The sequence below is a fragment of the Macrobrachium nipponense genome, chromosome 5, assembly GCF_015104395.2.
Source record: "Macrobrachium nipponense isolate FS-2020 chromosome 5, ASM1510439v2, whole genome shotgun sequence".
Lineage (NCBI taxonomy): Eukaryota > Metazoa > Arthropoda > Malacostraca > Decapoda > Palaemonidae > Macrobrachium > Macrobrachium nipponense.
Window position 1 is genome coordinate 53,703,379 of NC_061107.1, and position 27,962 is coordinate 53,731,340.

Consider the following 27,962-nt stretch of genomic DNA (forward strand, 5'->3'; position numbering starts at 1 on the left):
GAGTTTCGTCCCCTTCTGAGCAGCGAACTTCCTTATTACTTCCCCCAAAATCTTGAATGGGGGAAACATGTACCCATCTAGTCCTGCCCAGTCCAGGAGGAGGGCGTCTACAGCTATTGCCCTCGGATCCGTGATGGGGGAGCAATAGTTGTCCAGGCTCTTGTTCCAGTGTGTGGCAAACAGGTCTAAGACCGGTCTGCCCCAAAGATTCTACAGTTTCTGGCAAACATCCAGATGGAGAGTCCATTCGGTGGGGAGGACTTGATCCCTCCTGCTCAGCAGGTCCGCCCACCTTTCCTCTCCCTTGCACAAACCTGGTTAGAATCTTGAAGTTTCTCTCCTCTGCCCCACAGCAACAGGTCCCCTTGCTGTTTTGTACAGGGAGAAGGAATGAGTTTTCCCCCCTGTTTCTTATATATGCCAGAGCTATGGTGTTGTCCGAGTTTACTTGGACTATAGATCCTGTGACTTCTGGCTCGAATTCTATAAAGGCCAGAAATACTGCTGTCAGCTCTCGTGTGTGCCAGGTCACCTGTTCCCCCTTCCAGGTGCCTGACACTTCCTTCGCCCCTAATGTTGCTCCCAATCCCGACTCTGAAGCGTCTGAGAACATCACTAGGCGCGGGTTCGGCTTTAACAGCGACTTTCCCTCATCGAATCTTAGCGGGTTGAGCCACCAACCGAGGTCCTTTTTGATCCCTTCCAGTATCGGGAAGGTGTCCGCTAGGCCCTGTGAACTCTGGTCCCACATTCGCCTCAGGTAGAACTGAAGGGGCCAATCAAGTGTAGTCTTCCTAGGGAAACGAACTGCTCCAGAGGAGGAAAAGTGTCCCCAGAAGACTCATCCACTCCCTCGCGGAACACCGTTCTTTTCTACAAAGGCTGTCACTTTTTCACGCATCGCTCTATTCTTTCCCGGGATGGAAAAGCTAGAAAATCCTGAGAATCCATCTGAATCCCAAGATATACGATGTTCTGACTGGGAACCATCTGGGACTTCTCCTGGTTGACCAAGAGTCCCAGGGACTGGGTCATCTTCAAAGTTAAATCTAAGTCCTCCAGACAACGATCCCTCGATTCGGCATGAATTAGCCAGTCGTCTAGGTACAACAAGTGCCTCACCCCCTCCAGACGCAGCCCACTGGGCTACATTCTTCATGAGGCCTGTGAAAACTTGAGGGGCCGTCGACAGGCCGAAGCACAAGGCCCTGAACTGAAAAATCTTTCCCTGGACCATGAACCGCAGATACTTCCTTGATGACGGATGGATGGGTACATGGAAGTAAGCGTCCTGAAGGTCCAGGGACACCATCCAGTCCCCTGGACGAAGCGCAGCGAGAACCGAAGAGGTTGTCTCCATAGAGAATTTCCTCTTCTCGACAAAAAGTTTAAGGCGCTTACATCCAAAACAGGTCTCCACCCCCCTGAGGCCTTCGGAATGAGGAACAGGCGATTGTAGAATCCCGAGGAGTGGGAGATCTTGAACTGGCTCTAAGGCCTCCCCCTTCTCCAACATCTGGCGTCCATGAAATGAAGAAGGGTCAGTCGCAGAACCGGGTCCTTGTACCTGGCTGATAACTCCTTGGAGTTGTTGTGTCAAGGGATGCCTTTTCCTCTGAAGGGGATGAGGTATCCCTTCCTCAAAATAGAGAGGGACCAGCTGTTCGCCCCTCTCTGTGCCCACACTTCTGCGAACTTGAGGAGTATGGCACCTAACGTTGTCTGGAGGACTTGATTTTCACTTAGTTTTCTTGAAGGGTCTGATTGAAGACTTACCCCGCTTCTCGGGTCTGCAACCTCTGAAGGAAGATCTCTGGGAAGGGCCCCCTCGAAAGGGCTCCTCAGCCGGAAACTTCTCCTTCCTGGTGGAGGAAGCCGCTGGTCTCACCTTCCTAGACGACTGTGCTAAAAGATCTTGAGTCACCTTCTCCGCCAGGGAGTGGGAAATATCCTTGACCAACTTCTGAGGAAACAGGTGGTTCAAAAGGGGCGCGTACAAAAGAGAAGCCTTTTGAACAGGAGAGACAGATTTGGTGAGGAAGGAGTTGTAGACCGCTCTCTTCTTCAAAAGTCCTGCTCCAAAGAGAGAGGCAATCTCCCCCGAGCCGTCTCTAACTGCCTTGTCCATACAAGACAGTATGCTGTTGGTGTTCCTCCGGTCCTAGGAACTCGGGAACTTGAGTCCTCTTCACCAAAGCCCAAGGGACCAGTCCAAAACGTTGAAGACTTCTAGCACACTAAAAAGTCCCTTGAGGAAATGGTCCAACTCGTTCACGCGCCCCCACGTAGTCTTAGCAGCAGCTAGGAATGTCTTCTGGAGGAATCCACCAACGTGGAGAAGTCCACGTCCGCCGATGAGGGTAGTCCCCAACCCCATCGGTTCTCCTGTCTCGTACCAGATCCCAGGTTTTCCCCAAGAGCTTGGAAGGAGGAAAAGAAAAGACGTCTTGCCTGCCTCCTCCTTGGACCGTAGCCATTCCCCAAACCAAATCCTTGCAAGGCCTTCTTCATAGAAATGGTGGGACGCATCTTGAGGAAGAGAGATCCTTTCGAGGTCTTGGTGCTGGATAAAAGCGATCGGGGAGAAGGAGGAGGCAGCTGGGCTAAGGGAGTCTCCAAACTCCTGCACCAACAAGGCCACTAAAAGTTTGTAATCAGACAAACCCGCGGCTCTGGGGGCTTCCTCCTCCGAGACGTCCTCCAGGTCTTCCTCCACAGCCGCTCGAAGACGTTCCTGAGAAGAGGCCACTTCCCCTGTGAGTCTGCCAGGGGGAACACGTCCTGAAGCAGAAGAGCGCCTGACAGGAGAGGAGCGCTACAGGGAGGAAAAGAACGGCTGGTAGGAGAGGCGCTTCTGTCCGTAGGAGAGCACTGTCAGGAGAAGCGCGCCTGCCAGGGGAGTAGCGCCTGCTGGAAGAAGAGTGCCTGGCAGGAGAAGAGCGCCTGCTAGGAGAGGGCGTGCCTACATGAGAAGCGCGCTTGCTAGAAGATGTGCGGCTAGCAGGAGATGAGCGCCTAATGGGGGTGAGAGGTGCCCACGCTTGAAGAGGAGACGAGCTTGCGAGAGAGGAGCTCCTGTCAGGAGACAAGCGCCTAGAACTTCTCGGAGAAGGGCTCCTGTCCCGAGAAGCACGTCTCTTGCGAGAAGGGAGATCTGTCCGAGAGAGAAGTCCTGACTTCTTGAACGGAAGCGCGATGTCCTTCCTACTAGGGGGATCCTTATCCAAAGCGCCCATCAAAGTCGTCAGTTGCTCCTGAAGGCCCACAAGAATGCGCTTAGTAGACTTCTCCTGATCTCCTCCAGGAGAAGGCGAGCGAGGCCTTGGAGAAGAGGGAAGAGCTGAACAAGAAGAAGGGCTGTCCTGGAATCTCCTGGCTCTCTTCGTGTCATACGGATACTCATCAGGGAAGCGCTACGGGCTGGAGTCCAAAACACTGCTGGGAGCCTTCCAGGATCTCTTCAAAGCGCGACTCCTCAGCCAAACTCCATCCGCGCCTCAGGGAAGGTGAATCGGACGAAGAAAAGCACTTCCGAAGGATGCCTTTCCTGTGGTGATCCATGGCAGCCTGGGTCGGAACAACAGGACCTGCCGAAGGGACGCCTGACCGGTGGGGATTCTCTACAACCTCCTACGGTTTTCAACATTCCTCCTCCACTGGGCCTGGGAGTTTGGAAGAGGTCTAGACCTGGGAGCGTTGCGGAGCCGATCAGACGCCCCTCCACTACACTGGGAACACTGCACATATCACTTTCCACAGCACTCTTACCTTTCTCCATTGCAAGCAACTGCAATTCCATCCTGCGAATCGCGACTTTCATGTCAGCCATATCAGAAGACGAATCTGCAGGTTTGATGAAGGGAGAAGGGGCTGAAACTGGAGGAGAAGGTGCAACAACTACGTTGGGGTTAGGGTCTACAACATCCTCAACTAGCTCGTTATTACGAGACCTACTGGAGCTTCTAGATGAAGCTTTCCTAACCTGTCCTTCTCTAACTTCCTCAGATAAGAAGAAAGAGACTCCATTCTTCCTTATTCAACCTTCACATTCCAAGCAAAAGGATTATTACTAGAACAATCATTCCCCTACACCTCAAGCAAACAGTGTGAGGATCTACCAAACCCTTTGGTAGCCTCACCTTACAGTCCTCCAGCGCACACACTCTATACACAGTACTAACATCTGACATCGTGAGAGAACAGTAAAAAGCAAATCCAAAGAAAAGTCCACATAAGTGTATGCCAAGCCAACGATCCAATACATCACCAAAAGACAATCCAAAAAAGATCCATGGCAAGGGAAAACGAAATCCAAAGCAGGAGGAACCAACAACGGGTGTTGTTGGAACTGGCGACAGAGAAAATCTGATTAGAAAACGGGAATGGTTCCTAATTCGCGCCACCTGATCTACCTGTAGCGTGTGCCGCGAAATTTGAAATTCATATCGGGGACGTCGGAGACTATAGCTAAGTATATATCTGCCAGGGAAGTTGCATGTACAAAACTCCTAAGTACAAGAGTCACATCCCACCCCAGGGGCCTAAGTTCCCTGGGTGGGCAAGACCTATCGAAGCTCTTCATCAAGAGTGAGGTTTCCATAGAGGTGGAAAAATGTCCACTCCTCGCAGTTTAAGGACTAGGGCCAAAGCAGCTCTGTAGCCTTTAACTGCGGATGGGAGAGGAGCTTCCTCCTCGCCGAAGGAAGACAAGGAAATCCGCAACCTGCTGAAGAATGGCTCGAGTGGAGAGAGACCCCGTCCACAACACCAACCACAGAAGACGGACCACTTCCCCTGGTACACTGCTGCAGAGGACTGTCTGAGGTACCCTGCCATCTCTGTTGCTACTCGTCGAGAAAAGCCTCTCACTTGCAAGAGATGGTGGATAACTGCCAGCAGCCGTGAAGACAAAAAGACCGAACTGCTTGGTGGTACCGTTCCGCGTGTGGTTGGCACAGGAGGTTGTGCCCATAGGGGAATCTCTCATGGTGCCTCAGCGAGAAGAGTCAGCAGGTCCGAATACCAAATGGCCTGAGGTTATTTGTGTGCCACCAGAATCATCCGAAGATTGCTGGGTGACCAGCACCCTGCTGATCACCTTGCGAATCATACAGAACGGCGGAAAGGCGTCGATGAAGAGGTTGTCCCACGGGTGTTGAAATGCGTCCTCTGCAGCTGCCCATGGGTCCGGCACAACTGAGAAGAAAACCTCGATTTTCTGTTGTGCCGGGTGGCGAACAGATCCACGACTGGACGCCCCCACAGATCGAATAGCTTTTCCAATACCTTCTGGGTGAAGAGACCATTCCTCAGATCCGAAACCTGATTCCGGCGGCTAAACTTGTCTGCCACTACGTTCCTCTTGCCTGGAATTGTATCTGACTGACAGCTCTCAGAGTGGGCTATGGCCCACTTGTGTGCCTGCATCAATCAACTGGTGCAACGGGAGGGACACTAGGCCCCCCCCGGTTTGTTGCCACTACCGTGGTGTTGTCGCTCATCAACACCACTGAGTGTCCCATCACACGTTCCCGGAACTCTTGGAGTGCAAGGAATGCCACCTTGAGCTCCAGGACGTTGATGTGAAGGTGCTTGTTGTGATGGTCCCACACACCTGCAACTGCCAACTCCTCCAGGTGTGCGCCCCAGCCCTCGGTCGATGCATCTGAGAACAGCAGCATCTCCGGAGGGGGAGTGCGGAGAGGCACTCCTCTTACAAGGTTCCTGTTTGTCCAGCCACCAGGCTAGCTAGCTCCGACGCCTCACCCTCCTCTGTGAGAGGGACAGGGAGGTATGGCGGGTCTCTTGCCTGTGACCAACAATTCCTTTAGCCTCCACTGAAGAGACCACAGGTAAAGATGCCCGTGAGGGACTAACTTCTCTAGCGACGACAGGTGACCGATCACAACCTGCCACTACTGAGCTGACTGCTCCTGTCGAGACAGGAACTGTTTCGGTCTGCCTCCCGCCAACCTGCTGATCTGCAAGTCTGCCGGGAAGATTCGCCCTGCTACTTCATCCTCTGCTTGGGCTCGAGACCTGATTTCTTGAAGTTCACCACGATCCCCAGATTGCGGCAGAATTCGAGGAGTCGATCCCTGTCCTGTAGCAACTGCGAGCGGGAGCTCGCCAGGACCAGCCAATCGACGAGATACCTCACTAGACGTATCCCAACCGAATGGGCCCAAGCTGACACCAGCGTGAACACCTGTGGGGCGGTTGAGAGACTGAAGCAAAGTGCCCTGAATTGGTACACCGTCCCGTCGAGGATGAAGCGAAGGTACTTCCTGGAGGACTGATGGATGGGTATTTGGAAATACGCATCCTTCAGGCCCACCGAAGGCATGAAGTAGTTCTCCCTGATGGAATCGAGCACGGATCGCGTTGTTTCCATCGTGAAACTAGTCTGGCGAACAAATTGGTTCAAGGGAGAGAGATCTATCACATGGCGCCAGTCCCCTGATGACTTCTCCACCAGGAAAAGTCGGCAGTAGAAGCCTAGCGACTAACCTCGTACGACCTCTACAGCTCGCTTGCTCAGCATGGCTTCCACTTCTTGCCGAAGCGCTACGTCCCTAGCAGAACTGGGAACGTACGTTTGATGATAGACCGGGTGCAAAGTGAGGGGTGGCCACAACTCGAAGGGTAGTAGATATCCTTCCCGAAGGACATCCACTATCCAGGTCCCGGCTCAGTGCTGCCAAGTTGCCCAATGGCTCGCCAGGCAACCCCCCCTCCTCTTCCGGCTGCAGGTGAGGGGGAACGCTGTCCCTAGCGTTTCCCCTTCTTCGACTTCTTCTTCCTGGATCCTCCTCGGGAAAAGGAGGTCTGGGAGGAGGGCTGACGATCGTTCATTACCGAAGAAGTCGAAGGCTGGGTCTCCTCTTTCCTCCTCGGCCTCGACGAGGAAGCCGTTCTTGGACGCAGAGGAAGAGCTAGCCGAGGCTCCGAGGATTGGCTGCAGTGGCTCGAGGTTGCCCAGACCCCTTCGAGACTGCCTGGTGTACTAGGCGGTCACTGTCTTCAGTGCGCCTCTGTTCAACCGCAGCATCCACCATCTCTCTAGGGAAGAGAGAGGAGGAACCCAGCAACAGTCCATTCCCAAGACCCAGCGCTGCCTCACGCCCTGCCGCCCATGGTCACTCGAGCGGAGGTGCATCCCAACATCTCAGGACCAGGTTTGAGCGAGGACTGCATCCCAACATCTCAGGACCAGGTTCGAGCGAGGACTGCATCCCAACATCTCAGGACCAGGTTCGGAGCGAGGACTTGCATCCCAACATCTCAGGACCAGGTTGGCCCACGGGCGGGTTGGCCGTGCTGGTGGGCAAGGTAGGAATTGCCCTACCTCCAGACTGACAGACTCCCGAATGCCAGGTCCCCTTCAGGAGTGTTGTGTCCTGAGGAAGCTGCACTTTGGACACTGTGAGGACCACAGATCCAGCCGGGAGACTGCTTGGAATGCTGCCATGGCAGTTGCTTCCAAGGCCTGTGCCTCTTTCTGCGAGAACCAGAGATTCTTGGCCAGCAGGTGGTTGAAAGAGGCACACCCAGAGTTAAGCCTGGCTATGTCCGGGTTTAACCTGCTTGGGCGGCAGAGAGTCTTCTGATGGCACGTAGAAACGCTGCTGTCATGGTAGAGGAGGGGGGAGCGGCTTGGTCTACCTGCCGGACCTAAGCGATCCCTCCCGTCGGGAGACGAGAGAGTTCACTTGGCCAAGCACACCGACAGCCAAGGAGGACTGGGGAAGAACCTCACCGTCATCCTGGGTTCCTTCTTAGGCGCCCCAGAACGACTCCAGCCCTCGATGGAGGCGCGGAGGGAGGGAGCCACTCGATCGTTCCCCGAGGTCGTTGTGCTGACGAATCAGCGCAATAACCTCCACAAACGACCTCTGGATCTCAGGGGTGATCGCATCCTGAAGCAATGGACCCATCAAGTCCAGCTAAGGAGAAACTCTCAAGATTCTCCTCCTTCCGCAGGAGGAACCACGACCGACCCCTCGTGGTCTCCTCCAACCACTTGGCCGTACGATCTGCTCGGTCTTACCGACATGCCAGGCTCGTAGGCCCTCGTGGCAGGACCGTGAGAAGCACACTCCTATCGCCTCACTCCTCCCAGTGTAGCCCGAGGAGGATGAAGGGACGGGAGAGGAAGACCTGATGCTCCCCCCCTGCCTACCAGCAGAGCCGGTGGGCTCGTAGGTTATTGCAGGCGATCGCCAAACCACAGTGGCGATGAGCTGCAGGCCTAGTCCCGCAGTCTCCCTGGGGAGAACAGCGGACCAAGGATGGTAGCGACGGTGCCGAGCGTCAGGAGAGCTGCTACCAGTCAAGCGATTTGTCCGGTCACGGTGGGAGGCGACGGTCGGGAGACTAAAATGACAATTTGTCCAAAATTGCATTTTTCCTAACTATACAACCCTGAGGTCCTTTTACAATAGGAAGGTACTAGCGGCAGCTGGAAGGTACTAGCGGCAGCTGGATAGGTCGTAAGCTTTCGAACAAGGGGTTCGGTAGTTAACTGCTTGTCCGACAGGCCTGCGCGCGACTGGGAGGTAAACAAATCACTTTTGCTTTTGGCCCAAGCAAAAACTGCAGAGTGAGGGGTGGCATGAGGTGGGACTATGTGTAAAAGGACCTCAGGTTTGTATAGTTAGGAAAAATGACAATTTGTCCAAAATTGCATTTTTCCTAACTATACAAACCTGAGGTCCTTTTACAATAGGAAGGTACTAGCGGCAGCTGGATAGGTCGTAAGCTTTTCGAACAAGGGTTCGGTAGTTAACTGCTTGTCCGACAGGCGCGCGCGCGCGACTGGGAGGTAAACAAATCACTTTTGCTTTTGGCCCAAGCAAAAACTGCAGAGTGAGGGGTGGCATGAGGTGGGGCTATGTGTAAAAGGACCTCAGGTTTGTATAGTTAGGAAAAATGCAATTTTGGACAAATTGTCATTTGTTCCGACACGGCATACAAACCTTCGGTCCTTTTACAATAGGAAGACTCACTTCTTGGTGGGTGGAATCTGAGTCTTTTGTGAACAGACTGGTGTTCGCCCAACCTTGGAAGCCTCCCTGGTCGTAAGAGCGAGGGAGGGATCCAAGCCTCTGTCCGATTGATCGGGGTGTGCACCGCAGGATCAATGGTCAGACCTCTGGACCGAGTACTAAGAGAGGGGCATGCGCATCTCTTCGTACCAGCAATGTAAGAACTTGTTTCCTGTACAGGAGCAAAGTTAAAGTCATGGTTTTGACTCTTGTAGGCATCCACTTCCCCCCCTTGTGAAGGAAGTGGTGGATATTCTGCTCCCGTCCCTCGTGCAAGGGATAGGATGGGGTCTCTGTCGTATACTCACCTGGCATCTCGTCCTTATCCAGCAGGGTGATGACCGTATCCCTCTACCCACAGGTAGAGAGGAAAAGATAGAAATGAGAAAGCCAGTTCACTTCCTCCTTACTATCTATTCATACAGTCACACCAGGACTCGATGCTGTTCAGCCTGACTAGGGTCGGGTTCGCTAGACGACGTATTGAGCAGCCACCACGGGTCCTAAGGAAACCGATCCAAGGACCTATGGGCAATATCCAAGAGGTATAAGGAATTGCCGGTGGTCTGGTTGTACCAGACCACTGCCTTCCATACCTGCCCGCCACGGAGAAGTTCTTACGAAACGCCGACGAGGGCCAATACTTCTAACTTCGTGAGTTCTCCGGACGGGACTACGGATGTCGTCACTACCATCAGCCTCATACGCCCTCCTGAAGACCTCACGCAGCCAGGACGAAAGAGTGTCTTGATACTTCTTTCTTGTTGACCCCATTGCTAACGAAGAGGCGTCGACACTCAGGCCCGAGGTGTCGAGTTCTCTTCAGATAGCGCCGTAGCGTCCTCCCAGGACAAAGCAGCATCTCATCTACATCATTATCTGCATGACGTTCCCGTACTCTCTTCGCCGATGTCAGGTCCAGCAAGACGAGGGTTCATTCGAGTTCCCTTGGTTTGGCAAGACCTTTGGAAGCTGCTACTAAGCAAGGAGATCTCGAACGAGTTCGAGATGTCCAATCCCGTCAGTTTCAGGAGGAGCGACAGGCGGCTCTGTATCCTTTGACTGTGGGAACTTAGAGGAGCTTCCTCGGCGAAGAAAAACGAGGAAATCCGCTACCTGCTGAAGAGTGGCTCTGAGAGGAGATGGGCCCCGTCTACGACACCAACCACCGAAGACGGCCGACTTCCCCTGGTACACAGCTGCAGAGGAACTGACGACGTTTCCAGCCATCTCTGTTGTTGCGCAACGAAAAAAGCTTCTCGTTCGCAAGAGAAGGTGGATAACAGCCAGCCGTGAAGACGTAGAGACTGGACTGCTCGTGGTACCATCTCGACGGTGGCTGGGCGAGAAGGTTTGTGCCAATGGGGTGGAATCTCTCTCGGTTCTCTTACGAGAATAGCCAGCAGGTCCGATACCAAATGGCTTGTGGCCATTTGGAAGCCATCAGGAATCATCCTGAGATTCGGGATGACCAGTGCTCGACTGATCACCTTGCGAATCAGGCTGAACGGGGGTGGGAAAGGCATAGGCGAAGAGGTTGTCCCACGGGTGTTGAAGAGCGTCCTCTGCATGCTGCCCATGGATCCGCACGGCCGAGAAGAACACCTGGAGCTTCCTGTTTGTGCCGGATGGCGAACAGATCCTCGACTGGTCGCCCCCACAGGTCGAAGAGCCTTTCCGCCACGTCCTGGTGTAGAGACCGTTCGGTCCTTATCACCTGATCCCGACGGCTGAGCGTGTCTGCTACTACATTCCTTCCCTGGAATGTAGCGTGCCGACAGCTCTATTGTGTGTCCTCGGCCCACTCGTTGCACCTGCCGAGTCAACTGATACAACGGGAGAGACACTAGGCCCCCCTGTTTGTTGACGTAAGCCACCACCGTGGTGTTGTCGTACATCAACACCACTGAGTGTCTCATCAAGCGGTCCTGGAACTCTTGGAGAGCAAGGAACGCTGCCTTTAGTTCCAGTACATTGATGTGAAGGTGCTTGTCGTTCTCGTACCACACTCCTGAAGTCCGCAACTCTTCCAGGTGTGCGCCCCATCCCTCGGTCGTGCGTCTGAGAGCAGCTGCATGTCCGGGGGAGAGTGCGCGGAGGCCACTCCTCTTGAGGGGTTCCTGTCGTCCAGTCACCTGGCTAGGTCCTGCCTCACCTCCTGTGTCAGTGATCAAGGGAGGCTTGGGGGATCCGTCGCCTGTGACCAACTCTCTTTGGTCTCCCTGAAGAGACCGCAGGTGAAGACGCCCGTTAGGGACTGGCTTCCCGAGTGACGACAGGTGTCCGATCACGACTTGCCATTGCTGAGCTACCTGTTCCTGCCGAGACAGGAACTGGTTGGCCGCCTCCCTGAATCTGCTACCGTGTCGATCAGCATACCCAGTACTTCATCCTCTGCTTGTGCTCGAGATCGGACTTTTCGAAGTTCCGAACGATCCCCAGGTCGCGCGGACAGAACTCGAGCAGTCGATCCCTGTCCTGTAGCAACTGCCGAGCGGTAGCTCGCCAGGACTAACCAATCGTCGAGATATCCCATCAGACATATCCCGTGCGAATGGCCCCAAGCAGACACCAGAGTGAACACTTGCGTGAACACCTGTGGGGCGGTTGAGAGACCGAAGCAACGTGGCCTGAGCTGGTACACCGTCCCGTCGAGGATGAAGCGGAGGTACTTTCCGAAGGACTGATGAATGGGTATTTGTAGATACGCATCCTTCAAGTCCACTGAAAGCATGAAATCGTTCTCCCTGGATAGAGTCGAGCACTGAGCGTGCCGTCTCCATCGTGAACCGGGTCTGGCGAACCAACCGGTTCGGGAGAGAGATCTATCACTGGGCGCCAGCCTGTCGTAGACTTTTCCACCAGGAAGAGTCGGCTGTAAAGCCCGGTGGTTGATCCGTACCGTATTTCTACAGTTCTCTTGCTCAGCATGGTCTTGATCTCCTGTCTCAATGCTAACGTCCTTCGATGCCCCTGGAGCGTACGCCTGCTGATGGACCGGGTCCCATGGCTGGCCAGGCACCCCCCCCCTTCCGGCAGCAGGTGAGGGGGAATGCCGTCCTTCCACTGTGAACGTCGTCCGGTTGGGGCTGATCGAGACTTGACAGGAGAGAGCCGATACCGCTCCGACTCATTCCAGTCCTCATCGAGGTCGAAACCTCAGGAGGACCGAAGGGATATATAACTACGATGTCCGAAGACACGTAGAAACGCCTCTGTCGCAGTAGAGGAGGCGAAGGAGCTTGTTCGACCGTCCAGAACCGAGGGAGCCTTCTTGTCCGGAGACGAGAGACTACCTGGCTCAACACAGTCGGTAAGCTCCGATCGCGGCCGCCCCACCGTCGATTTGGGTTCCCTCTCGGGCCCCAAAACGACTCGAGCCGAGACGTGGCTCTGCTGGTGGGAGCGGCGATCCTTCCCCGAGGTCATTGTGCTGACGAATCAGCGCCGTAACCTCGGCAAAGTTCCTCTGGGTCTCGGAAGTCACGTCATCTTGCAGAGTGGGACCGTTAAGCCCTTCGAACAAGAGCATATTCCGAGAACCTTCCTCCTAAGAAGGGGGAACAGCGACAGCCCTCTCGGTCTTCCCCATCCACTTGCGCATACGTCCTGGCCGGTTCAAGAACCGTGCCTGGCACGTAGGGCGTCGTGGTGGGATCATGATGGGCGCACCCTTCACGATCACTCCTCCATAACTCGCTCCTCCCGGTGTAACCCGAGGAGGTTGAAGGTATGGTAGAGGCAGACCTGACGCTCCCTCTTCGCTCGCTGGCAGAACCAGCAGGCTTGGAGGGCTGCAGGCGATCGTCAACCCGCGGTGACGATCGAGCTGCAGGCCTGGTCGAACCGTCTCGCTGTGGAGAACGGCTGGACTGAGCACAGCGGCCCCGATCTCGAGTGTCAGAAGAGCTGGTGCTGGTTGCCGTACCCGATCGCTCTCTGTGAGACGACGGTCAGGCACCTGCAGGCTCCACTGTCGCAGTGAGACCGGTGCTTGTCCTCACGGCACGTCACGTCGCTGGTTCCAGCCGTGGCTGGCACCGGCGAACGGGAGGACCTCTTCCCAGCCCTCAGCCCGTGGTCGGTCGTGGACCGTCACGTCCCCGGGTACCAGCTGTTCACCGCGAGAGTGAGAGCTGTCTGGTGAGAGTCGCCTGAGCGGCTGTCACCAGTCTTCCGCCCCGTGCCGTGAACCTGACGCTGAGCGGACTCAGAGGTCTGGTTCCTGGCTGACGGTCGCTGTTAGGCGACCGTACACTCGGTACCTCCCGCGAGCGAGAGGCCGAGACGGACCCTGATGCAGTGGCAGAACCACTGACACCAGGCGAGGAAGTACCGGTGTTAGCCGGTACCCCTCTGGTCCCCGTAGTCTTCTTCCTTGCGGAAGAAGAGACGGGCCCGCTCCCGCCGAAGGAGCAGGAGGACCAGCGGAAGAAACCCTCCCGTCCACCGAGGTTGAAACGGGTCCCCGAGAAGCTCCGAGGAAGCTTCTTAGGAGGGAGGAGGCAACCTTCTTCTTCCTCGGCTGTAAAGCCTTAGAAGTCGAAGGGGAAGAGGCGGCGGCTGACGACCATGAAGAAGATGAAGACGACGACCACGACACCTTCCTCCTCTTCTTCGTCAGCTTCCTCAGGACAGACGTAAGATCTGCTATCCAGGGCGGAGCCGGGGCTGCTGTAGCCGAAGCCACAGGCCCGGACGCACCTGTACAGGACAGACCACAGTCTGGGGTAGTACCACCACGAACAGGGACGACATCAGCATGGTATGGGCATCTCAAGAACAGCAGGCACGGCCAGCACATCCTCGGTAGGACCTGAGCCAGCGCAGCAACGGCAGGAACAGCCAGAGCAGCAACGGCCAGGGACCGCCAGCCGCAGCAACGGCATGGAACAGCCAGCGCAGCAACGGCAGGGACAGCCAGCGCAGCAACTGCATGACAGTCAGCCCAGAATCGGCAGGTACGGCAGGCAGCACCGGAAACACAGGAAGTGGAGCAGCAGCCAGCAACATCCTGTTACCGGCGGCAGGTCCAGGGGCGAGTTCTAGGGCAGCGGAAGTGTGGTCGCTGCAGCGCGGCAACCACGAGCGGCGGCGGCACGCCCCCCTCTCGGTACGGTGAACGGCACTTCACAGCGGCTGTAGGCAAGACTGTTACCACGTGAGGCGAGTACACCAGGTGAGGAGGGACGTCGTCACCTGGTTGCGTGGTCACCACTCCATGGTGACCGCAGTAGGCCCAGACATAGAACCGCCGCCCTGGACACCAGCACGCTCTGCAATTGGAAGGACGCCCATACCTCACCAAGGTCCACCCTCGTGGCAGTATCACCTGGGGAAATAAAAGTAATAGCGATTAATGGAGGGGAAATCCCCTCGTGCGGGGTTTTGATCCCTCCCGAACGAGTGGAAGACCCCTAATACAATTGTACATCGGGCACCGAGCGCGCTCCCCGCGCTCGACGGATCGGGCGAGGAGAAGAACGCCGATAAACTCCCCCCCCCCCCCCACCCCCCCCCCCAAGGGGAAGAGTCATCAGTGGGAACTGAGCGGGGGGGTTTCTCGTTCCCCTCCCCGCCCCCGCACAGCACCCATGTACCCAACAACAAAATAAGAGCCCTAGCAATCGTGCCATCGGCACGAATACAAGGCATAAGGATCAATTCCCTGACTGAGCGGAACTTGAACCAAATAATATTGATGCAATCAATAATAAGGAACAAAATGAAAATGCATCTTGCAAAACGATTCATTCACCATGAAAAAGGGCTCGGATCGAGCGCATTTTGCGCCCTCGGTACCGAGCGCAAGGGTGAAAGGTTTATTCCTTACCTTTATGAATCAAGGTTTCTGGAAAACCTTGATCCATAACGAATTGATGCAATCAACAGATATATGAAAATGAAAAGACTACTGCGCTTGCGATTCACTTCATACAATCAAAAAGGGAAGGATCAATTCCCGTGAATAGCGGAACATTGATCCCAGTCAACAATGCAATCTCAATAAAAAATGAAAATGAAAAGAACTGTACTTGCGATTTTCACTTCATTCAAAATAAAAAGGGTAAGGATCAATCTCCGGCAAGCTCTGAAACTGATCCAAAATGAAGTATGCTACAATAAAATAATTAATCTATGAAATGAAAAAGAATACTGTACTTGCGATTCACTTTCATACTGAATAAGTTTCCGTGCCGATAGTATTCGTTCGGCAACGGGCACAACAGGTCAAAAAAAATATAAATGAAAAGAGTACTTACTTACGATTTTCATCTACACATTTCCAACCCAATATACGCTCGGAGCGAGCGCTCCCGCCCCTCGCACCGAGCATACACAATACGAGGATCATTCTGGGAAAATGAATTCCCGCAATTACGCCCTTCAGTTCACCCGGCACTCGGGTAATCGAGAGCGTTGTGCAGCAAGATCCTTTAATTCACAATTGAAATCAATGAAATGATTGTACTTACAATTCAGTTTCACTAGATACATAGAAAAAGAAAAACACAATCATGCGAAAGCAAACGACGATGAAGCGGGCAGAGAGCGATGATACACGTCCACACGCCAGCAGGCCGAAAGCAAAAGTGATTTGTTTACCTCCCAGTCGCGCGCGCGCGCCTGTCGGACAAGCAGTTAACTACCGAACCCCTTGTTCGAAAGCTTACGACCTATCCAGCTGCCGCTAGTACCTTCCTATTGTAAAGGACCGAAGGTTTGTATGCCGTGTCGGAACAAATGCAATTTGGACAAATTGTCATTTGTTCCGACACGGCATACAAACCTTCGGTCCCTTTACAATAGGAAGACTCCACTTCTTGGTGGGAGGAATCTGAGTCTTTTGTGAACAGACTGGTGTTCGCCCAACCTTGGAAGTCTCCCTGGTCGTAAGAGCGAGGGAGGGATCCAAGCCTCTGTCCGATTGATCGGGGTGTGCACCGCAGGATCAATGGTCAGACCTCTGGACCGAGTACTAAGAGAGAGGCAAGCGTATCTCTTCGTACCAGCAATGTAAGAACTTGTTCCTGTACAGGAGCAAATTATAAAGTCATGGGTTTGACTCTTGTAGGCATCCACTTCCCCCCCTTGTAGGAGGAAGTGGTGGGATATTCTGCTCCTATCCCTAGTGAAATGGGATAGGATGGGGCTCTGTCATATAGCTCACCTGCATCTCGTCCTCATCCAGCGTAGTGACGACCGTGGCCCTCTGCCCACAGGTAGAGGAGGAGAAAAGATGGAAGTAGGGAGCCAGTCACTCACTCACTCACACATCCATCCACACAGTCACACCAGACTCGATGCTGTTTCAGCCTGCGAGGGTCTGGGTTAGCTACACAACTTGTTGAGCATCCACCACGGGTCCCAAGGAAAAGGTATCCAAGGACCTGTGGGCAATATCCCGAAGGTAGAAGGACGTAAAGGTAAGTCTGGTTAGACCAGACCCTGCCTTCAGGACCTGCGCCACGGAGAATTGTTCTTACGAAACGCCAACGAGGGCCAATACTTCTGACTTCGTGAGCTCCTCGGACGGGACGTACGGATGTCGTCACTACCATCAGCCTCATACGCCCTCCTGATGACCTCACGCAGCCAGAATGAAAGAGTGTTCTTGGATACTTCTTTCTTGGTTACCCCGGTGCTAACGAAGAGGCGTCGACACTCAGGCCTGAGGTGTCGAGTTTTCTTCAGATAGCGCCGTAGCGCCCTCACAGGACAAAGCAGCATCTCATCCGCATCATTATCGGTGAAGTCCATTAGGGAGGAATCGTGAAGGACTCGAACCTGTCGTCAGGGATCGACGGTTTCTGAGTCTTGGCTACGAAGTTCGGGACGAAATCGAGCGTCACAGATCCCCATCCCCTGGAGTGTCGTACATCATAGGAAAGACCATGAAGTTCCCCTACTCTCTTCGCCGATGCCAGGGCCAGCAAGAAGAGGGTCTTGAGGGTCAGATCCCTGTCTGACGACTCTCGGAGTGGGCTCGAACGGCGTTCGAGTCAAACTCCTAAGGACGAGAGTCACACATCCCACGCAGGGGGCCTGAGTTCCCTGGGTGGGCAAGACCTTTCGAAGCTCCTCATAAGCAAGGAGATCTCGAACGAGTTCGAGATGTCCAATCCCCTCAGTTTCAGGACGAGAGCCAGGCGGCTCTGTATCTTTGACTGTGGGGACTGAGAGGAGTTCTCTCGGCGAAGAAACACGAGGAAATCCGCTACCATGCTGAAGAGTGGCTCTGAGAGGAGATAGACCCCGTCATACGACACCAACCACAGAAGACGGCCCACTTCCCCTGGTACACAGCTGCAGAGGACTGACGGACGTTTCCAGCCATCTCTGTTGCTGCGCTACGAGAAAAGCTCTCGTTCGCAGAGATGTGGATAACAGCCAGCCGTGAAGTCGTAGGGACTGGACTGCTCGGTGGTACCGCTCGACGTGTGGCTGGGCGAGAAGGTTGTGCCAAGGGGGAATCTCTCTCGGTTCTCCTGCGAGAAGAGCCAGCAGGTCCGGATACCAAATGGCTGTGGCCATTTGGGAGCCACCAGATCATCCTGAGATTCGGGGTGACCAGTGCTCGACTGATCACCTTGCGAATCAGGCTGAACGGGGGAAAGGCATAGACGAAGAGGTTGTCCCACGGGTGTTGGAGAGCGTCCTCTGCAGCTGCCCATGGGTTCCGGCACGGCTGAGAATAAAACCTGAAGTTTTCTGTTGTGCCGGGTGTCGAACAGAATCCACGACTGGTCGCCCCCACAGTCGAAGAGCCTTTCCCCGCCCCTCCGTCCCTGGTGTAGAGAAACCACTCGGTCCCTATCAACCTATCCCGACGGCTGAGCGTGTCTGCTACTACATTCCTCTTCCCTGGAATGTAGCGTGCCGACAGCTCTATTGAGTGTGCCTCGGCCCCACTCGTGCACCTGCCGAGTCAACTGGTACAACGGGAGAGACACTAGGCCCCCCTGTTTGTTGACGTAGGCCACTACCGTGGTGTTGTCGCACATCAAACACCACTGAGTGTCCCATCAAGCGGTGGTCCCGGAACTCTTGGAGAAGCGAGAAACGCTGCCTTGAGTTTCCAGTACATTGATGTGAAGGTGCTTGTCGTTCTCGTCCCACACTCCTGAAGTCAGCAACTCCTCCAGGTGTGCTGCCCCATCCCTCGGTCGATGCGTCTGAGAACAGCTGCATGTCCGGGGGGGGAGTGCGCAGAGGCACTCCTCTTAAGAGGTTTCCTGTCGTCGAGCCACCAGGCTAGGTCCTGCCTCACCTCCGGTGTCAGTGACACTGGAAAGCTTGGGGGATCCGTCCGCCTGTGACCAACTCTCCCTTTTAGTCTCCACTGAAGAGACCGCAGGTGAAGACGCCCGTGAGGGACTAACTTCTCGAGTGACGACAGGTGTCCGATCACGACTTGCCATCGCTGAGCTACCTGTTCCTGCCGAGACAGGAACTGGTTGGCTGCCTCCCTGAATCTGCCGATCCGCGAGTCTGCGGGAAGACTCGCCCTGCTATACCGTGTCGATCAGCATACCCAGGTACTTCATCCTCTGCTTGGGCTCGAGATCGGACTTTTCGAAGTTCACAACGATCCCCAGATCGCGACAGAACTCGAGCAGTCGATCCCTGTCCTGTAGCAACTGCGAGCGGGAGCTCGCCAGGACTAACCAATCGTCGAGATACCTCATCAGACGTATCCCGTGCGAATGGGCCCAAGCAGACACCAGAGTGAACACTCGCGTGAACACCTGTGGGGCGGTTGAGAGACCGAAGCAAAGTGCCCTGAACTGGTACACCGTACCGTCGAGGATGAAGCGGAGGTACTTTCTGGAGGACTGATGAATGGGTATTTGGAAATACGCATCCTTCAAGTCCACTGAAAGCATGAAATCGTTCTCCCTGATGGAGTCGAGCACGGAAACGTGCCGTCTCCATCGTGAACCGGGTCTGGCGAACAAACCGTTCAGAGGAGAGAGATCTATCACCGGGCGCCAGCCTCCCGTAGACTTTTCCACCAGGAAGAGTCGACTGTAAAAGCCCGGTGACTGATCCGTGACGATTTCTACAGCTCTCTTGCTCAGCATGGTCTTGATCTCCTGTCTCAATGCTACGTCCTTCGATGACCCTGGAACGTACGACTGCTGTTGGACCGGGTTGGAGGTGAGGGGTGGCCGAGATTCGAAGGGTAATAGATATCCCTCCCGAAGGACATCTACAATCCAGGTCTCGGCGCCGTAAGCGCTGCCAAGTTGCCCAATGGCTGGCCAGGCACCCCCCACTTCCGGCAGCAGGTGAGGGGGAACGCCGTCCCTAGCGTTTCCCCCCCTTTCTTCGACTTCTTCCCAGAGCCTCCTCGGGAGAAGGAGGGCTGGGAGGAGGGCTGGTTACGGCTCCCCTTTGTAGAAGTAGAAGAACAGAGTCTTTCCCCGGGGCTTCGACGCGACTACCGTCTTAGCCACCGAGGAAGCGCTAGCCGAGCTCTTTGGCTTGGCCGCAGTCCGAGGCTGCCCAGAAGCCTTCGAGACTGCCTGGTGAACCAGACGGTCACTGTCGTCAGTGCGCCGTCTGTCCACCGCAGCGTCCACCATCTCCCCTGGGAAGAGAGACGTGGAACTCCGTAAAGGTCCGTTGCGTAGTCCCAATGCCGCTTTACGCCCGGCCCGGCCGCCCTGGAAACTCGGTAAGGACAGCGTCCCTACGTCGGAGAACCAGGTTGGCCCACAGGTTCACCGTCTGGTGGGCAAGGAAGGAGATGGCTCTTCCCCCGAGACTGGCAAAGTCCTCCTAAAGGCCGAGTCATCTTCGGGAGAAATTCCCCCGGAGTTGGCTGCGACCTTAGATACTGTGAGGGACCACAAGATCTAACCAGGAGACGGCCTGGAAAGCTGCCATGGCAGTAGATTCCAGGCCAAGTGCCTCTGCTGCGAGAACCATAGGTTCTCGGACAGGAGCTGCTGCAGAGACCACACCCGGAGTCAGCCTGGCTAACTCCGGGTTCACCTGTTTTTTGGGCGGCATCGGGTCCTCAGATGGCACGTAAAAACGCCGCTGTCGCAGCAGAGGAGGTGGAAGCAGCTTGCTCGACCTGCCAGACTTGAGAGAACCGTCTTGCCCGGAGACAAGAGATTCTACCTGGTCCAGCACCGAGTCGGCAAGCTCGGAACGCGGCAAACCCACCGTCGGTCTGGGCCCTTCCCTCTTCGGGCCCCAGAACGACTTGAGCCGGGACGTGGGCTCGGATGGTGGGAGCGGCGATCCTTCCGCGAGGTCGTTGTGCTGACGAATCAGCGCAATTACCTCGGCAAAGTTCCTCTGGATCTCAGGAGTGACTGCGTCCTGCGGAGTAGGACCATCCAGTCCCCTCAAACAGGAAGCATCTCCCGAGACCCTCCCCCCCTCGAGGGGGGGAACAGCGACACAGACCCCTCCTCGGTCTCCTCCAGCCACTTGTGCATACGACCTGGCCGGTCCGAGAACCGTGCCTGGTACGTAGGACGTCGTGGTGGGATCCTGAGGGGCGCACCCCTCACGATCACTCCTCAATACCTCGCCCCTCCCGGTGTAACCCGAGGAGGTTGAAGGTATGGGAGAGGCAGCCTAACGCTCCCTCCTCGCTCGCTGGCAGAACCAGTGGGCTTGGAAGACTGCAGGCGATCGTCAACGCCGCGGTGGCGATCGAGCTGCAGGCCTAGTCGAGCCGTCTCGCTGTGGAGAACGGCTGGACTGAGAACAGCGGCCCCGGTCTCGTGTGTCAGAAGAGCTGGTGCTGGTCGCCGTACCCGATCGCTCTCTGTGAGAGTGACGGTCAGGCAACCGGCGAGCTCCACTGTCACGGTGAGACCGGTGCGTATCCTCACGGCGCGTCACGTCGCTGGTACCAGCCGTGGCTGGTGCCGGCGAACGGGGGGACCTCTTCCCAGCCTCAGCCCGTGGCCGGTCGTGGACCGTCACGTCCGCCCCGGGTGGTAGCCAGCTGCTCGCCGCGAGAGCGAGAGCTGGTCTGGTGGAGATCGCGTGAGCGGCTGTCCACCAGTCTTCCGCTCCGTGCCGTGAACCTGGACGCTGAGCTGGCTCAGAGTCTGGTTCCTAGCTGTACGGTTGCTGGTAGGCGACCGTACACTCGGTACCTCTCGCGAACGAGAGGCCGAGACGGACCCTGCTGCCGTGGTCGAACCACTAACAGCAGGTGAGGAAGTGCCGGTGTTAGCCGGCACTCCTCTGGTCCCCGTAGTCTTCTTCCTTGCGGAAGAAGAGACGGATCCTGCCCCGAAGGAGCAGGGTGACCAGCGGAAGAACCCCCCCGTCTCACCGGAGCGAGACGGGCCCTTAGAAGCTTCCGAAGGAGACTTCTTAGGGGGGGGGAGGCGACCTTCTTCTTCTTAAGGCGGGGGAGCCTTAGAAGAAGAAGGGAAGAGGCGGCAGACGATGACGACGACGAAGAAGACGATGAAGACGACGACGACACCTTCCTCCTCTTCTTCTGCTTCCTCGTCAACCTCCTCAGGACCGATGTCAGATCTGTCATCCAGGGCGGAGCCGGGGCTGCTGTTGCCGAAGCAACAGGGCCCGGAACGCACCTGTCCGAACAGATCGGCATCGGGTGCAGCGGCGCCACGAACAGGAACAACGTCAGCAGGTGCAGGCATCACAGGAACAGCAGTGGAGACGGCAGGAGCAGGTACAGGGAACGGCAGCAGTGGTCGGCAACATCACGTCCGTGGACAGCTCGGCTGGGCAGGTACGGCAGGTACGGCAGGCTGTACAGGCGGTCCAGGTGGACGGACCAGCGGCACAGACATCCTAGTACTGGTGGGAGGTCCAGGGGCGAGCTCTTCGTCGGGCACACGAAGTCCGGTCGCGGCAGCACGGCAAACCCAGGCGGCGGCATCACACTCCCCCGTGGTACGGCGACTGGCCCCTGCACCGATGTTGTTGTGTGACAGAGACCGCGTGCGGGGTGTACACCAGGTGAGGAGGTGAAGCATAGCCAGGCGTTGAAAGGGTCGTGGTGGTGGTCGTTAACCGTAGCATGCGTGACCGCCACAGAGCCAGCGAGATGGTAGAGCAGCCCCTGGCACTACTCGGCACGCCCTGCAGACCCAACGATGCCCACACCTGTCCGAGGTCGTCCTTCGCGCAACCGCAACCTGAGGAAGCAAAGGTCGGGTGATTAGCAGATCCTCTACCCCGCTCGCTGCGAAGACGAACGGATAGGAGGACCCAGAGTACAACTCGACATCGGGTATCTAGCGCCCTCCTCCACACTTGACAGGTCGGGTGAGAGAAGGACCTAGACCCCTCCCGAAGGGGAAGGCGCCTAAACGTGGACTGAAAGGCGTGCGTGGGCTGAGCGGGCGGCAGGAAAGAAGACGAAGTGTCCGTAACCAAAGGTAGTCGCGGGAGAGCTTTCCGACGACTCCTTTGCAGGTCTTCGCTTCTTCCTACCTTCCGTACAAGCCCCACTGCGCCTCCGACCAATTACAACACACTTCACAGGGCTCGGCTCGGGTGCATTCGCGCCCCCGACACCGAGCGCACAAAATATGTGGGATCAATTTCAGGGAACGAGCGGAACTTACCGCATTTACGCCCTTCGGTACCCGGGCACAATCTCCGGGGGTAGCGAGGCGTGGAGATTCCATGATTGATCAAAAATTCACAATGGATGAAAAAAGAGGAAATGATTGTACTTACAATTATGATTCATACACAAACACAACCAAATACTCAATGAAAGCAAACGACGAGAAGCGGGCAGAGAGCGTCGAACACACGTCCACGTCGCTGTGAGGCGAAAGCAAAAGTGATTGTTTACCTCACAGTCGCGCGCGCGCGCCTGTCGAACAAGCAGTTAACTACCGAACCCCTTGTTCGAAAGCTTACGACCTATCCAGCTGCCGCTAGTACCTTCCAGCCTGCCGCTAGTAAATTCCATTGTAAAAGGACCGAAGGTTTGTATGCCGTGTCGGAACAAAGAGTCCACTGGCGCAGTGGGAGCGTGTACCGTACCCTCCTAGCCTCAGCCTCGGATGGTTTCTGGTGGGACCGTCGCGTCAACCCTGGGGACTGGCGGATCGCTGCAAAAGCAATCGCCGGTCTGGTGGGAGTCACCTGAGCGACTGCCACCAGTCTTCCGCTCCGTGCCTGGGTCCTGCCGGTGAGCAGGCTCAGCAGTCTGGATCCTGGCTGCACGGTCACCTGCAGGTGACCGTACATCAGTACTTTCTCGCGAGCGAGCGGCCGAGATGGTTCCCGGTGTAGAGGCAGAGCCTCTGGCACCAGGAGAAGAGGTACCAGCAGTAGTCGATACCCCTCCAGTCCCCGTCTTCTTCTTCTTTGCGGGAGAAGAGTCGGGACCCATTCCTGAGGGAACAGGAGGACCAGCGGAAGCCCAATTGCCCCACCAGAGTGGGGCAGACCCTTCGATGTCCCTGAGCGAGACTTCTTACGGGGGAGGAGGCCACCTTCTTCTTCCTTGGCTGTGGGGCCTTGGAAGTCGAAGGGGAAGAGGCGGCTGCAGATGACGATGAAGAAGATGGCGACACCTTCCTCTTCTTCCTAGACTTCTTCTTCGTCAGTTTCCTCAGGACAGGACCACCGTCAGGTCCTCTGTCCAGGACGGAGCCGGGGCAGTTGCCAAAGCAACACGGCCCAGCTGCACCTGTCCGGAAGGACCTGCGGTGGGAGCAGCAACGCCACGGGCAAGAACAGAGATGGCAGGATCGGAACAGGAGCAGCAACACAGGAATGTTACTAGGCAGTCGGTCGAGTGGTGAGCTCTTCAAGCGGTGAGGCTGGCTCCTCTTGCAGCACGAACGATAGCGGGGCCTGGACAGCAGCTGAAGGGGTCGCTATCGTTACATGCTGTGTGTAGACCAAGTGCGGAGGAGCAGCATACCCAGGCGTAGATACCGTCGTTATTGTGGATGTCACTGGGCCATGCATCACTGGTGCAGCCAGATGGTACAGCAGCCCCTTAATGCTTGGAGTGCCCGAAAGGTCCAGCGAGTGCCAGACCTGGTCGAGATCTCCACCCACGCAGCAGTCATACCTGAGGAGGCAAAAGTGGGGTTAGTGGGGCGGGGGGTTCCTGCCCCAAAGCGGATGGAAGACCCTGAAAACAACTGAAGGTCGGGGTTCCAAGCCCACTCCTCTGCACTCGACAAGTCAAGTGAAGAGGCGGAACGCGACACGTCCCCTGAAAGGGAAGAAGCCATACGAGGGAGCTGGCTAGGGGGGAGGAATGAAGAAGTGTCCGTAACCAAAGGTGTCGCTGGAGAGCTTTCCAACGACACCTTGGCCGGTTTTACGCGCTTCGTCCTCCCCTTGTAGCGCCCCCACTGCTCCTCTGACCACAATGCACAAACATCACGTGTCGGCCCGAGAGCATTCCTGCCCCAGCACTGGGTACATACATCACGAGGGTCCACCAATTCGATGGACCTAAAAGACCCACACTTACGGCCCTCCACACCAAGGCACAATCTCCGGTTGGCTGGAGGGTGGGGGGGGGGGGGTGTGGGGGGGTCTCTCTGTCTTGTGGCTCTCCATATTACATCACAAGAAATCCACAAACAAAGAAAAAATGTAATAATAAGTACTTACAGTCACACTCCAAATACCACAGAAAGATCATATAAACCAAAAGCTTCATAATGAAGAAGAAAGCAAATGACAATGGCGGACAGAGCGGCGAACAACACATCTGACTCTGTCGGCAGCCGAAAGCAAAGTGGAATGTTACCTCCAGTCGGGCGGGACTCCCAACCATCGGGCAAGCAGTTACTACCAAAACCACCTTGTTCGAAAACTTACGACCAGTCCAGCTGCCACTGTAAGTATATTCCATATGTAAAGGACCAATGGTTTGTATTAAGTGTCGAAACAAACACCTTCCTTGTAGAACACATCTTCAGATCTAAAACAGCAACATTCCATTCTTACTGAAATTACTGGCCTGGGTAAGACAGTTCTCTGATGCTCTAAAAAGAAAGAAATTCCAGTGCTGGTTATGATGAAGTCACAGCAGTACCTACACAGTTTTCCATTTTAGTATCTTTTAGGATGGTTGAGCTACACCTGGACACATCTACAAATGACTGATTTATTGTCATGAATCAGAAATTATGTCATGATCGCGCTTGCACGACATCACTGTAACAACTACTGCAGCCAGGGTGACCAGATTTTGAAAATTGAAATACGGGACACTTAAATTGAAGAGGTAGTTGAACAATATAGACACAACTTATGCGAAGTTATGCAAGCAGTGACGCAGGCAAAGTCTTCTTAGCCTTCTTTATTGACTTTTCTTTTGTTTTTAAAGTGCATTCGTTGTAGATTTTGTTACAAACAGCTGTTCATTACGTGTCAAAGCATTAGAATATTGTAATCAAGCATGTTTTGCAGCTTTGAAGGATATTAGTAAACAAAAGTGACTTGCCATAATATATTGAATAAATTGCAGACAATAAAATACATATGATGAAATCTTTTCAATAATCCTTTTAAAATTATTTTCCTCATTATTGTTAAAATTATTTTCCTCATTATTGTTAAGTTATTTTCCATTTGTCATATTTTGCAGTAGATCCAACTGCTCTCAAGAGATGGTGTTTGGTTTGAGCATAGTATGTGATGAGCTCCGAACAGGACAGTGTGAAATTGCACTTTATCTGTAGTTTCTGACTTGATCAGCTCTACACTGCACCGGTTCCTACACCCACCCCATCGTTGGCCCATCAGAGAGAACACTCGCTCCACTTGAGCATTTGAAGGGGATGCTCAGAATAAATTTTTGCTAGTTTGTTGTTTATTTTTTTTCTTTTTTTTCAGATATTGAAAATACGGGACAAAAGGCGTCCCTGGGGAGGGTCGATACGGGACACGGGACAAATGTCATAAATAACCGGGACAAATCCCGTCAAATACGGGACGTTTCTTGGTCACCCTGACTGCAGCCTCAACTGTCCACAATGGAAATGTGTAAGTTGCTCTAGGAATAAAATGATGCTGCTGGAGAGCCGGATTAACACAACCACTCAGGAACCGAAATGTTACGAGCCGAAATGTTGTAAGCCTACGAATATCGAGACTTCATGAAAAACTCAGAAGCTTTTAGAGCATTTTTTTTCTCTTTCTTTCTGGACAGGATGGGAAGAAAACTTCTAAATGCATTACAGAAGATATGACAGGTTTCCAGACAAATGACCTTGTGACTAAATATATTTAGAAATCTTATTTCCATTACCATTTTCTAAACTTATGGCACCCCTAATTGTCTGGTGACATTATTTTGATTGTTACAATGAGACTGAAGTCGACGAATGAATAAACCAAGTTTCTACATGCACTGCCGCATTGCGAAATCAATCTACCTACGTAAGCTTCATACAGTGATTTCCTGCCATAGAATACATTTTGGAATTACATAATATAGTATAGCCTAAGGACACAAAAATACGTTTAGAACTTTAATATGTGTAGTCTATAGCCTAGACAAAGAAATACGTTTAGAATTACATAATGTAGTCTATAGCCTAGACAAAGAAATACGTTTAGAATTACATAATGTAGTCTATAGTCTAGACACTGAAATACGTTTAGAATTACATAGCTAATGTGATCTATAGCCTAGACACAAAACTCAGCCTAGACATCAAATTACTATGTGCGCATTTGTAGAACAATACTAACAATTGATACGATCCAGTTTTTTTTCTATGCTATCTTAAAAAGTTCTGAAATACAGGGAAAAGATAAGCTAGGTCTATTCATTCTGGTGGCCTACATTAATGGTCATCATTCTTCCCATAGCCTACTCTAGGACTAGACTACACTACCTAGCTCATCAATAGGTAGCTGTAGTACCTGCAGCTTACTGAGAAACAGTGACTTACTGGCCAGTCACAAAACAAATTTTAACTTTCCACTGAAAATGATTACTAATATATAGGTAATCTCTAACATGGGCTCCCGATGACCTTATCAGGAACAAGTTTGACGATGCCTTCCTCTGGTTTCTGGCCAGATCTAGGTAATTCGTTAGTCCACAGCATATAATACATTTAAAACAAAATCATTGCGTTTGCAACGCATAACAGTTAAACACGGAACAAAATGTTAAATAACACTTGACCTTGCTAGCATACCATTTTGCAAAGGTTGAAGAGAAGAGGCCGCAAGGTTTTTCAGATTTGTCTAGACCGGACCTCCGACTGATGTAGACTTAGAAGTTAGACTGACGATTACCGATGGCGATCTCGGTCGACTCTCCAGTCAATCTTGAACTTGAATCATCCCTGCTGTTTGTCTGACTGCAAGGCCACCTCGATCACGATGAGATTTAGTGGGGTCCGGGCCATGAAAGCCCTTATTAAATCTAGCCTATCAGATTATTGTGTGCCAAGAAAAAATTATGCGTATGAATTCAGTTTGTTTTCTGAAAAAAAAAAAAAGATACTAAGTACAAAAACACGGCAAGTGAGTGGTTAAAAAATAAGACCTAGATTAAAAAAGGTCCTTAGGGCCCCATGCACTGAACGTTTGTATGGACGATTGTCTGTATCGTTCGCAAAAACATTAAATGTATAGGCTTGTCTGAATGCAAAAGTGACGGAGTTTCGTGGTCTGAACGAACGATCTAGGTCGCATTCTGTCACGACCAGCTTGCTGACTTGCAACTTGCCTGTCATAAACAGGTCGCTCTGTGTTTGTCTGCCGATATAAAGCTATCGTGTACTAGAGACGATGTCATTCCTTCTCATGACAAAATCTTTGTTCAGACCTGGCAAAAAAAAAGAAAAAAAAAAAAAATCAAGTTGTGTAGCCACGTTCATAGGTCTGGATAGTGTGTATTTGTCGATCTTGATTCATACAATCTTTCAGTGTATGGGGCCCTTATGAGGCACAAAA

At 53.9% G+C, this 27,962-nt stretch overlaps 1 protein-coding gene across 4 annotated transcripts in view; it reads right to left on the reverse strand.

Moving 5' to 3' along the window:
- Positions 1-27,962, reverse strand: part of LOC135215318 (uncharacterized) — a 192,757-nt gene that overhangs the window by 68,239 nt on the left and 96,556 nt on the right. Inside the window, exon 1 of one of the 4 annotated variants that reach the window (XM_064249879.1) lies at positions 27,200-27,421. The exons of the other annotated variants lie outside the window; for them this stretch is intronic. The gene's annotated coding sequence lies outside the window, so the exon portion shown is untranslated. Of the gene's footprint in view, positions 1-27,199; positions 27,422-27,962 lie in introns of those variants that run through there. 4 annotated transcript variants of the gene reach the window in all.